Source organism: Lampris incognitus, chromosome 1 (genome assembly GCF_029633865.1).
Source record: "Lampris incognitus isolate fLamInc1 chromosome 1, fLamInc1.hap2, whole genome shotgun sequence".
In the NCBI taxonomy this organism is placed as follows: Eukaryota; Metazoa; Chordata; class Actinopteri; order Lampriformes; family Lampridae; genus Lampris; species Lampris incognitus.
Window position 1 is genome coordinate 34,256,546 of NC_079211.1, and position 14,051 is coordinate 34,270,596.

Here is a 14,051-nt window from a genome sequence, read left to right on the forward strand (position 1 = left end):
TCAGGGTGCCCTTGTCCGTCATATGGCAAATGGACTTCACTTGGCAGCTCCCTAAAGCTACGAGGACAAGTAGAGCCTCTCTCACGGACAGATGCAGCCATTCATCTCAGGGCTTATTGTGCAGTCTTAGAACTTACTGGTGTACCACTCAGTATTATTGAACACCTTTGGTTTACTTTGGATTAAGAAATGTGATAACGGTTTAGAAATGTGATCAACGTTCTGCTATGTGGAATACAAAATTAGTATAGTTGAAAATGTCATAAAAGAGCGATTACTGATGAGAAATAAATTCTATTCTTTTGAGGGGAAAATTGGTTAGGCACAAACAAGCCACGAAATAATACAATAATAAACAATAATTCGATTTTTAAATAATACCAACCTGAGCTGTTGATAGTAGAGCTTAGAGATGTAACGATGGGCCTGTGGCCGAGAATTTGCTCCATCTCCTTGAAAAACCTACATTTTATTTTGTTTCTCCCACCAGCACCACTTCGAGACATCTCTCGTCTATCGGACATGTACTGCTGCTTCAGACTTTTCCATTTAGTACGCAAAAGGATCCAGGGCTTGTCAAATCCTCTTGCGAGCATTTCTTTACGTAATTCCTGGTAGATTGTTCCATTACGTTGCTGTTTTCCATCTAAAACTGAAGCTACGTTTTTCTCGAGGACGAGAGCGAGGAATATTTTGGTCTCCTTATCGGTCCACACACTCCTTCTAGCAGCCATGTTTTTGCGCGTGTGAACGTGAACAGGAAGACGCCTAAAGCGGAAACAGCTGGTCACGTGAGGCAAATATTCGCTACGTCGGTAAGCAGTTTTTTTGAACTTTTGGATAAGCGCTTTTACCCCGGACCATCAACTTGGGAAGCTATTTCAACAAATCAGTGACACCTTCATCACAACCGGACTCTCCCAGCTGCAACTGCCGCGTGAACGACTCATGGTCCCTCGAAGGAAAATGCCAGACGTTGGGAGTTAACTACCAAAACTACGGTGACGAGAGACGACAACGGCAAAATAGAGACGTACTGTTACGGGTGGCATTATAGCACCACCCAGTGGATGTTAGCTGTAGTCAATGTTACGTAAGGCACTCAGTCTCCTGCGTGCGTCAGTTCATCTCTGTATTGTTGATACTTACAGTTCGACACGAAAGCCCCTTAACTGTTACCTTGGAGTATGCCTCGTTTTACACACCACTAGCTCAAACATGGTGTCAGAAGTGGACCTTTGATTCGGCGATTTGGTGGCTGAAGGGATAATGAGCCGTCAAGCGAGTTTTGCAAGTTTTGTGTTTTGCTAATGCTAGCTAGCCGTACCACAGTAGAAGCCATGGCCGCGACCATACCCGCGCCAGCTCCGATGAAGGTCAGTGGCAACCTGAGTGCGAATTGGGAAATCTTCCGAGCAGCACATGAAGATTATGCTTTAGATTGAGGAGTGTCATGGGAGTTGAATGTCGACATGTCTACAAACACAACTTAAATCTGACCGACGCACAGCAAGACCGTCATACTGGACTCATTGGAAAGGTGTTTCAAACCTGCAAAAAAGTGATTTATGAGCGCTACGTTTTTGGCTATTGTAAACAAGAGGAAGGTGAAACAGTAGACTGTTTTGTGACACGGCTTGGGGGAAAGCTTCCACATGCGAATATGGAGCCCTAAGAGCTTACTTAATCAGGGACAGAATAGTCATCGGCATTGCTAAAGAGGCCACACGCAGACGGTTGTTAAGGGAAAAGGACTTGACTCTAGTCAGTGCTATTGAAGCATGCAGAGCAGCAGAACTGAGTGATTTGCAGTTGAGATCCATGGAGCAGGAGAGATCACTTGTGGACGATGTCAATGTTGTAGGGAAACAAATATTCAAAAGATCAGGCAGTACTACAGAGAAAATGAGTGGGAACCCCAGATCACAAGGTGGGGACCTCTCCGCATGCAAATACTGTGGCACAGCACATGAGTGGGGAAGAGAACACTGCCCAGCGTATGGCAAGACCTACAATGCTTGTGGCAGAGCCAATCACTTTGCGAGAGTTTGTAATAAAAATAAGAAAAAGGATGGTAAACTCCACGCAGTTGAGGGACTGAACATGGATAAAGACAACACAGTCATGGACACAAATATTGTGTATGCAACAGAAAGCATTGGTGCAGTGGGAACAAAAGGCAAGAAATGGTTTGTCAATCTCCGCCTGAATGGCAAACTACAGAGATGCCAGCTTGACTCAGGAGCTACGTGCAACATCATGAGTCTCAGGGACAAGAAGAGGCTAGCTCCCAGAGAGAAACTAAAGCATAGTAGCGCCACACTGAAAAAGTACTCAGACTAAGGTCTGCCATCATTTGGGGTCCTTACCACTGAGTGTGTTGTACGGGACAGCAAATACAAGCTGGATTTTGAGGTTGTAAATACACGACAGTTGCCACTGCTGTCAGGGTCCATGTCAGAGGAGATGGGGCTCATACACTTTACCATCCCAGAGAAGCTCAGAGTAGAAGGGCTCAACGCAGTGGACGACAGTCTCACCATACCTCACCAGAAGTACAGTCATCAGAGCATATCAGGATGTCTTCACTGGTCCTGTGGAGGCACTCCCCAGAGAGGTTCATTTTGACTTGGATCCAGCCAGTGCAGAGTGCACCACGCAATGTTCCGGTGGCTATGAAGGAAGCCGTGAAGGCTCAGCTCGACTGATATGAAAGAGAGGGTCATATCATATCAGTCAGTGAGCCCACGGATTGGATCAGCAATATGGTCATAGTCAAAAGACCAGCAAAGCTGCGTACATGTCTACAGCTGCACGATCTCAACCAGGCACTCAGACACTCGCATTACCTCATGCTCACACTGGAGGATGTACTCTATAAGCTGCCTAAAGCCAAGGTCTTCACACTGGTCAATGCAAGAGATGCTTTCCATCAGTGTTAACTGGATGAGGCTAGCAGCCTCATGACCACCTTTTGGACCCCCTGGGGCCAGAAGAGATGGTTGAAATTTCCGTTTGGTGTGTCAGTAGTCCCAGAGGTCTACCAGAGGAAACAACACGGTCTGTTGGAAGGGCTTGAGGGAGTGGAGCCTATAGCTGACAACATCCTCATTGTTGGTTGTGGCGACAGCGAGGAAGAGGCAAACAAGGACCATGATGACAAGCTGGTAGCCCTTCTGGACGGCTGTCAACAAGTGAAACTGCGGCTCAGTGTCAAGAAGCTTCAGTTTAGAGTGTCTGAGGTGCGGTTCCATGGCCACATCCTGTCGGCTGCGGGTCTAAAAGCTGACCCGGAGAAAGTCGGAGCGGTTTTGGACATGCCAGCCCCATCCGATGTCAAGGGTGTGCAGAGACTCACCGGATTCGTCACGTACTTGGCTAAGTTTCTCCCACGGCTCTCGTAAGTATGCGAGCCTTTGAGGAGACTCACAGACAAAGACACAATCTGGTACTGGCTGCCGAAGCATGATGCAGCTGTCAGGGAGATAAAACAGCTTGTGACACAGACGCCTGTGCTGCGATACTGTGACGTGTCAAAACCCGTCACAGTACAGAGTGACTCCAGCCAGCATGGCATGGGCCGCTGTCTGATGCAGGAGGGACAGCCTATTGCTTTCGCGTCAAGGGCACTCACACCTACAGAGCAAAACTATGCGCAGATAGAGAAGGAATGCCTCAGCATAGTATTTGCCTGCCAGTGTTTCCATCATTATCTGTACGGTAGAGACAATATCACAGCAGAGACAGATCACAAGCCTCTCCTCAATGCTCCCAAGCGCTTGCAAAGTATGCTACTGGCTCTTCAGAATTACAACCTGAGGGTGATCTACAAACCAGGACCGGACATGTTTGTGAGTGACACATTAAGCAGGGCTGTCACTTCCAAAACACACCCTGGCTCTATAAATGCAGAGCACACAGTCTGCAGTATGGTGGACGAGCAGCTGGCAATTGAGCACATAAATATGGTCGACTATCTGAATGTCACAGACAAAAGGCTGCTAGAGATACAGCAACACACAGACACACAGACAAGTCGTGAAGTCTACTATCCTTAAGGGTTGGCCTGCTGATACGGATTAAACAGAGCAGGCAGTCAGAGAGTTCTGGCCTATCAAAGAGGAGCCAAGTGTCCAAAACGGAGTCTTGTTTAGGGGGCAAAGAGTGGTTTTCCCAAAATCATTGCGTCCTGGGATGCTTGCCAGAGAACATGGCAGTCACATTGGTGGCGAGGCCTGCTACAGACAAGCACGGGAGACCATATACTGGCCTGGAATGCAGAGTGAAATCAAGGATTATGTCAGTAAATGCTCTACATGCAATGAGTATGCGATTGAGCAGCAAAAGGAGACAATGCTGAGCCATGAACTGCCCACATGCCCCTGGCAAATCATAAGTCTGGATCTTTTCCAACACAGTGGGAAAGACTTTCTGAGGGTAGTTGATCACTACTCAGATTTCTGGGAGATTGATGTTCTGCCAGACCTTAGCATGGAGACAACAATAAAATGATGCAAGGCTCAATTTGCTCGTTATGGGCAACCTGACAGGGTCATTTCTGACAATGGGCCCCAGTTCGTCTGTACTCAGTTCCGCCAATTCGCTGTGAAGTGGGGGTTTGACCATATCACCTCCTCACCAAGGCATCCCAAGGCCAACGAGAAGGCGGAAGCAGCGGTTAAAATCGCAAAGAACCTGTGCAAGAAAGCACTACAAGATGGCGAGGATGCCTGGAAGGCAATCTTACAATGGAGAAACACCCCAACGGAGGGTATGGACAGCAGTCCTGCCCAGCGACTGATGTCACGGTGTTTGAAGTCAGCTCTGCCAGTGGCTGATGAACTTCTTGAGCCACGCGTCGTTACAGATGTTGTAGATAAACTGCGGCACAGGAGAAAAATCTCAAAACTCATCTACGACAGGACTGCTAAGGACTTACCTGAGCTTGCAGTGGGAGAAGCAGTTCGGATGAAGCCACTACTAGGGGACAGGACTGGCATCTGGCAATGGGGCGTGTGTCTGCAGAAAGTGGCCCCACGGTCATATCTGGTAGCGGTCGAGGGCTCCTTGTATCGACGCAATCGAGTCGATCTACGTATGGCAGAGCTAAGGCCATCACAAAACCCTAGGGCTGGTGCAGAGGGACCTTCATCTGAATGCAGTGGGTCTCAGCCACAGAGTGAAATGATGGAGGGTGAGAGGGCATGCACGTTCTCTCCTCGACCCACCCCCCAGCAAGCTCTACAGCAGTCCATGGGCTCCGGGCCCACCACAGACTTTGGACACCTCTCCTGTCCCATCGTCACCCCATTCCCCTGCTCTCTCTCGATATGGCGGTCAGATACGGCCTCCCAACAGACTGAACCTATAAGCTCGCATGGACTGGTTCTAATGTTCTGTGTTTAAACAGGCTGTTTAATTGTTTTTGAGATCTAGATATAACCATGTCTTGTGTGAAGTTCACAAGTTGGTATTTCAAGAAATGTTTTGTTTACTTAAAAGAAAGGGAGATGTTACGGGTGGTATTATAGCGCCACCCAGTGGATGTTAGCTGTAGTCAATGTTACGTAAGGCACGCAGTCTCCCGCGTGCGTCAGTTCATCTCTGTATTATTGATACTTACAGTTCGACACTAAAGCCCCTTAACTGTTACCTTGGCGTATGTCTCGTTTTTACACACCACTAGCTCGATGGGAGTTAACTACCAAAACTACGGTGACGAGAGATGACAACGGCAAAATAGAGACATACGTCGGCCTAACAGAGGGAATTCAAAAAGAGGTTTAATGCACACATGTAGCTTTAGAACAACCATTTAAAGAATGTAACATCTTTAAGCCTTTATATTTGGTCACTGGCGGACAGAAACATTAATTATTCAACCACCTGGAAAATCCTCTCAAAGAACAGGGCATATTCAACCAGTAGTAAAATGTGCAATCAATGACTGAAAAATATTTTATCATTTGCAAACCAGAAATGTCCACACTGAATAGCAGGAATGAATTGGCCAGCAGATGCAGACATAGATAGAAGCACCTATTTTGTAATTATAAATAAATGATGACAATAGACAAATACCCCCCTCCCCCATTGGACCATTAGCGATCACGTGTTTTTGAATTTTGAACGTCACACCTCCGTTAGCGATCACGTGTTTTCGAAAATTTTGTGTTGCACTTCTCCCCTCCCCATTGTGCACATGATGTGCATGACGAGGCAGTAAAAAGGTATGTCCTTTCCTTGAGTAGCTTTATTGACAGCTGGTGATTGCTTATGGCATGAAACAGGCTTGTACTGTTTATCATAAACAATTTATTTGACTCACTGGATTTTACACACACACACACACACATATATATATAGTATATATATACACTACCGTTCAAAAGTTTGGGATCACCCAAACAATTTCGTGTTTTCCATGAAAAGTCACACTTATTCACCACCATATGTTGTGAAATGAATAGAAAATAGAGTCAAGACATTGACAAGGTTAGAAATAATGATTTGTATTTGAAATAAGATTTTTTTTACATCAAACTTTGCTTTCGTCAAAGAATCCTCCATTTGCAGCAATTACAGCATTGCAGACCTTTGGCATTCTAGCTGTTAATTTGTTGAGGTAATCTGGAGAAATTGCACCCCACACTTCCAGAAGCAGCTCCCACAAGTTGGATTGGTTGGATGGGCACTTCTTTGAGCAGATTGAGTTTCTGGAGCATCACATTTGTGGGGTCAATTAAACGCTCAAAATGGCCAGAAAAAGAGAACTTTCATCTGAAACTCGACAGTCTATTCTTGTTCTTAGAAATGAAGGCTATTCCATGCGAGAAATTGCTAAGAAATTGAAGATTTCCTACACCGGTGTGTACTACTCCCTTCAGAGGACAGCACAAACAGGCTCTAACAGGTACTATTTAATGAAGATGCCAGTTGGGGACCTGTGAGGCGTCTGTTTCTCAAACTAGAGACTCTAATGTACTTATCTTCTTGCTCAGTTGTGCAACGCGGCCTCCCACTTCTTTTTCTACTCTGGTTAGAGCCTGTTTGTGCTGTCCTCTGAAGGGAGTAGTACACACCGGTGTAGGAAATCTTCAATTTCTTAGCAATTTCTCGCATGGAATAGCCTTCATTTCTAAGAACAAGAATAGACTGTCGAGTTTCAGATGAAAGTTCTCTTTTTCTGGCCATTTTGAGCGTTTAATTGACCCCACAAATGTGATGCTCCAGAAACTCAATCTGCTCAAAGAAGTGCCCATCCAACCAATCCAACTTGTGGGAGCTGCTTCTGGAAGCGTGGGGTGCAATTTCTCCAGATTACCTCAACAAATTAACAGCTAGAATGCCAAAGGTCTGCAATGCTGTAATTGCTGCAAATGGAGGATTCTTTGACGAAAGCAAAGTTTGATGTAAAAAAAATCTTATTTCAAATACAAATCATTATTTCTAACCTTGTCAATGTCTTGACTCTATTTTCTATTCATTTCACAACATATGGTGGTGAATAAGTGTGACTTTTCATGGAAAACACAAAATTGTTTGGGTGATCCCAAACTTTTGAACGGTAGTGTATATATATATATATATATATATATATATATATATATATATATATATATATATATAGTAGCAAATTTGGGGGGCAGCCTGGCTGGACCGTCCCAGCTGGGACGCGAACTCATGTATTCCGCACCATGGGCGACAACGTTAACTGCTCGACAAAAGGGTCCGACCAGTTAGCCAAGGGCTATGTATACTTATTCGTGTACGTTACAATAAATATAAAGGGTCAGTTCGCTTCTTTTTGATTAGAGACAAACACCACAATGGATGCTGACAAGGCGAAATCACATCTGGCCTCAGACGATTGCATTTTGGCTTCACCAGATGAAAAAGAGGTAAAGTCTCCCCTCGGAACTGTTGCAAAGCCTGTTCACATTGTTTTCTGTTGGCCTATTTATTTAAATTTATACGGTCTGTTCCAAGCCTAAAGCTAGGCTATTTATTTAAATTTATTTATAGGCATATGTTTTAAGACTTCTTCAACATCTGTTCTCCTCTGTACTTGCTATCTTGGTCGATAGTTTACAAAATTTTTCCATATCCTTAATTTAATTTATATGACATATGTTCCAAGCCATTTTAAGTATATTTTCATGAATAATGATTAGGGATGTAACAATACACTCAAGGATTCAGTATAATTCATGATACCGAGTTCAAGATTTTCTCTCAATTTTTTTTAACAAAATGAGATAGAAGACATAATTATGACTGAGAAAGATTCCTTTATTTCTCTGACAAAAATCTACAAAATATATTCTCTCATATCGTTTCTTCTGAGGTAGGGTATATAAACTATGCAAAACTGCATATTTCCTTTTCTTTTTAAAAGTGAAACTGAAAATATCTTTTGTCATAAATAACACAAAACCTAAATTAGATATATAAAAAAAACCAAATGAAATAAGTAAATTAATAATACAAATAAAGAAAATCTCTTCAAATAAACAAACTAAGGCTTGGCCTGTGTTCTTAGCTTGGAATTTAGATTTTTTTTTGTGTGTATGGTTTTTTTTTTGTTTTTTTTTTGGATTTTCCCCTCCGTTTCTCCCCAGTTGTACCCATCCAATTACCCCACTCTTCCAAACCACCCCGGTCACTGCTCCACCCCCCTCTGCCGATCCGGGGAGGGCTGCAGACTACCACATGCCTCCTCCGATACATGTGGAGTCGCCAGCCGTTTCTTTTCAACTGACAGTGAGGAGTTTCGCCAGGGGGACGTAGCATGTGGGAGGATTACGCTATTCCCCCTAGTTCCCCCTTCCCCCGAACAGGTGCCCCGACTGACCAGAGGAGGCGCTAGTGCAGCGGCCAGGACACACACCCAGCTTCCCACCTGCAGACACAGCCATAGTGTCTGTAGGGACACCCGACCAAGTTGGCGGTAACAGGGGGATTCAAACCGGCGATTCACGTGTTGGTAGGCAACGGAATAGACCGCTACGCTACCCAGACGCCCGTTTTTTTGGTTTTTCAGGACTATTAGCATGTCTACATTTTCAGGGAGAAGCTGAGATCTCTGAACATACACAATGTCTCACCTGCATCCATAGACAGATACACACAGACGCCGTATTGATCGCGAAATCAGTTGAGAAATGTAAACATTATAATCCTTTTTATCCAGAAAAACTGTAGTTCCCTCATTTACTTGTATTCGTTTACAGGCCAGTCTTGCCCCGTCCAACATGGCGGCAACGTTGATGTATTGCAGCAATGGGTCGAAGCAGCCAATACGGCATCAACGTATATATGTACGTATGTAGGTACACATACAACTGCTGTATACTGGTTAGAAATTATTGCTGTTATTGTTGTGGTTGTAACATAGGTATATAATATAGTATGTAAATTTGTGGTGGATGGTAGGTGAATATATAGTGTATATATAAAACTTTTGGTATATAAGATAATATAGTGTAATATAGTGTGAGTAAAGCGTTGTATAAGGGCACAATGGGTTGTGGAGTTGTGGTATTGGTATATGATATACTGTATGGGCAATATAGTATATAAGCAATATGGTATAATATATGGACATAGGTTGTTGATTATTCAACCATAAAACAATTCTGTATAGTAGTGACATACCTGTTGTGTATACATGCTTGCCTCGAATTTCCTGTTTGTTGTTCCATTTATTTCTTCTGTTTTTCTCTTCTGTTTTGTGAAACTGTTTCAACTTGATGCAACAAGGTTCATGCAACAACCACTCTTGTCATCTGATGTCATGTCACTCTGCACATCTGACCCGTTCTGTTTTGTTGCGCTTTCAAAACCTGACATTAGACCATGATGGAGAGACATCTACCAACATGGACCTTACTCAATAAAATTTGTTTAAACTGTAATGTCCATGAAAGGACATTTTCAAGATAATAAATCAGTTTAAGAAATACATTTGTTAATTTAAACAGCTCTGCCAGTTCACATTAAGGTTGTCTTACTTAATGCCATTTGAAATTTGTATCCACTCTGTTCTTCGCTACAAAATGTAGGCTGGTTAGAAAAGTAATTAAGCCATTAATACATGAGAAAGTAAGATGGATTTTAACGACTATTTAACAGAGATTCTATTTATATCATTGTGTCTAATCTAATTGGCTGCAGCACATAGTTTTGATTGCATTTGAAATGCTTAAGAGTAACGGTTTAGTTGCACAAACATTATGCAACTCATAAATGCAACCAAGTTGTGTGAAAGAGTTTCATGTGTAATGTCAGCCGCAGGAATCAGACAAACTTCGTGGTTTCAATGATATGAACTTGAAGGCGAGCAAACCGACCACTGGCTAAAACTTAAATCTACATCATCGAAGTGGAACCCACTCAGAAAATTAAAAAAAATATCACTGGACCACAAAAGGACTAGCACAAATGGCGGTGCCAGTGATGTCAACATTAATAACGTTAATCCTCAGGATCCTCAGACAGGTAACCGTAACATTACAAAGGTGAATCAGTCCGAAGACAAGTTTCAAGCTAACTGGCTCAGAATATATCCGTGGCTTAAATTTAACAACGGAGAAATCCACCCATCCATTATCCAAGCCGCTTATCCCAATCGGGGTCACGGGGATGCTGGAGCTTAGCCTAGCAGTCATTGGGCGGCAGGCAGGGAGACACCCTGGACAGGCCGCCAGTACATCACAGGGCCGACACATTCACACCTAGGGACAATTTAGTATGACCGACTCACCTGACCTACATGTCTTTGGACTATGGGAGGAAACCAGAGCACTTGGAGGAAACCCAAGCAGACACGGGGAGAACATGCAAACGCCACACAGAGGATGACCCGGTATGACCCCCTAGGCTGGCCAATCCCGGGGTTTGAACCCAGGACCTTCTTGCTGTGAGGCGACCGCGCTAACCACTGCATCACTGTGCCGCCACAATGGAGAAATGAGCTGCTCAATTTGTAAAATGTATGGTGCTGTGCCTTTTACCAGCCGATGTTACAAAAAAAAAAGACAAGAAAAAGAAAAAGACAAGAAATGACAACTATGTATATAGCTCAGAGAACCCCTTTAGTTGGAGGAGAGTGAGGAAAGGGAATTTGAGGTAAGAATAGGACATGGTAAGACCTGCAGTTAAGCTCACAAGCCCCCCCCCCATTTTAAAAGATGAATTTCAGGCCCTGTAGTTGTCTTGTATTATCAACTCAGTTCTCCCAGAAGCCTTGAAGCAACCTCTTTAGAAACATGCTTTCGGGTGACTTGTTTGAGAAGATAAGGCCAGTCCTGTGTGTTTGTGTGTGTGTGTATTGGCATGTGCGCAAGTATGATTTTGTGTCAAGTGCAAGGCTTTGCATGGGTGTTCAAGAGTGCCTGCAGCCCTGCAGTCTGTCATGAAGGACCATTGTTAGTGGTAATGAACTGTAACTGTGTCTTTGTGTCTTTCTGTGTGTGTGTGTGTGTGTGTGTGTGTGTGTGTGTGTGTGTGTGTGTGTGTGTGTGTTTCTCAGCGGGATGGAGTTCTGAGGTATTGATCAGAATGCCTCATCAACTTGGTGTGAGAGAAAGCCAACCGCTGGGTCAGATTCTGACCAATTCCTCTTCAATTATGTAACAGGTGGTGTCATCGACCCTGAGACATCAAAATATCCTTGTGCGTTCCGTTCACAACACACGCACACACACACGCACACACGCACACACACACACACACACAATCACCCACTTATCTACCTACCGACTAACAAACACCCCCCCATACACTGCCACACAAACAAAAGCTGTCAAACAGCAGCCTGCAGTCCTATCACAGGTGAGCTTTGTAAACATGCCCCTCCACTTTGGCAGTGAGTGAGAAAAGTGACAATCAGCCTGTTAACACAAATACCATCAAGTGTCACATTAACAACGCTCATCTCAGCCAATCCCATGGCACCCAATGAAAATATAGGTTCCCGCCAGCACTGATAATCACCGTTGTCCAATAGCCAAGGCTGCACAAAGAGAAGAGACCGTGCTGATGACTACACTTACATACATTTGCATGCTTAACAGAAGCTGTCAAATTAGCAAATTGCAGAGATCACAATGATTAGTAATCAGGTGGAGCATGTGAAAAGTACATGGTAATAAGCGAGGAAAAAAAAACAAGGGAAAGTCTAATGCCTTGGTGACAATTACTGTGTTACCCTGGTGACTACACTGAATGTTGGGGGTTACTGTAATGGTATTTGACATCAGTAGCACTGATGGTTTTTGTTGCTTCAGTAGGTACAAACAGACTCCTTTGAGCAAAGACAAGGAGTTTATGGCCCTTCAGTGGTACCCTAAACAGTCTGAAATGAGCTGGCAGCTGGCATAAACACATACACACTCACACTAAAAACACCTCATGCGCCCCCCCCACAAGTTCCCATGCGCGCGCACGCGGGCGCACACACACACACACACACACACACACACACACACACACACACACACACACACACACACACACACACACACACACACACACATGCGGGTGTGTGCTTGCACCGTTTCACATCCATGTGCAGCTGTGAGCATCCAGCGAATCTGAGTCTGGTGGATATCGTTCAGGGGTAATGTTCGACATCAACTCAATGGACTGTGCATGGCCTCGACATCTTGATGTACTTTGAATGTGTTTTTTATTCATGTTAAGTTGTCAGATGGCCGTCAGACGCTAGCAGGATGATTACTGTCATTTCAGTCAAACACAAGATGGCTCCTTAAAATTATGTCAAGCTCTCTCTGCATTTATCCCCATTTGGCCACTCGCATCAATCTGGGCCTGTTCAGACCTGGTATTTTATATCCAGATATAACCATACTGTGTCTAGATCTAGGTGAGGTGGATTGCTAGTCATGTCTAGCATTAAAATAGGTCTGAAACGGGAATGTGATCAGACCTTGGGTTCTAGCTCAATATGCAAATGTAACATGCATACAGCTTCTGTTTACATAATATGCCAAACACCATCAATACACACCATCATGCATTCCATTCCCTGCTTTCCAATGCGCTCAAAATACTTGGTGCACTGACTTTTCAAAATGTTAAGATATCGGTGACAAGGTCGCAAGATTACTTCCGTTGTCTGTAACATGTTAATAAAATTCACACATTTTGTATTGGCCCCACTGAAGTTACAAAAAATACATTTGAGGGGCGTCCGGGTGGCGTGGCCATCTATTCCATTGCCTACCAACACGGGCATCCTGGTTTGAATCCCTATGTTACTTCCAGCTTGGTTGGGCATCCCTACAGACACAATTGGCTACGTCTGTGGATGGGAAGCCAGATATGGGTATGTGTCCTGGTCACTGCACTAGCGCCTCTTCTGGTCGGTTGGGGCACCTGTTTGGGGGGGGGGACTGGGGGGAATAGCATGATCCTCCCACGTGCTACATCCCCCTGGCGAAACTCCTCACTGTAAGGTGAAAAGAAGCAGCTGGGGACTCCACATGTATCAGAGGAGGCATGCGGCAGTCTGCAGCCTTCCCTGGATCGGCAGAGGGGGTGGCTCAGTGACCGGGACAGCTCGGAAGAGTGGGGTAATTGGCCAGATACAATTGTGGAGAAAAGGGGAGGGAAAAAAATAGTGTGCGTATATACATATATAAAAATCCACTTTTTTTATTATTGTTTTCTCTATTGTTGTTTCTTCAGATTCAGACAACTTTATTTATTCCAGAAGGGCAATTCAGTTTCTTGCCCAGCAGACTCCCTTTGATATTTTTTTTTGCATCATGCCACTTACAGAATTGATTGTGAAATTAACTGACTCCAGTCCTGTGCTTAATGACCAGGTACATCCACTTACGCTGATGACTAGGTGGTCCTTCAATGTGGACTGGGAGACATCCTGCATTCAGACTACACTACAAATGTGCACATATGCATGCCAGGCCACTTCAGAATGTGTCCTGAGTGACCGGGTCTCAAGACATCTTGAGGATGCATTGTATGCATTCAAACCTGTATTTAATAAATTTATTTCTGATTTT

The 14,051-nt window shown here is 44.2% G+C and overlaps 1 protein-coding gene across 2 annotated transcripts in view; it reads right to left on the reverse strand.

The window, feature by feature from the left end:
• The window catches only part of enox2 (ecto-NOX disulfide-thiol exchanger 2), a 394,667-nt gene that overhangs the window by 29,618 nt on the left and 350,998 nt on the right, over positions 1-14,051 (reverse strand). The window lies entirely within an intron of this gene.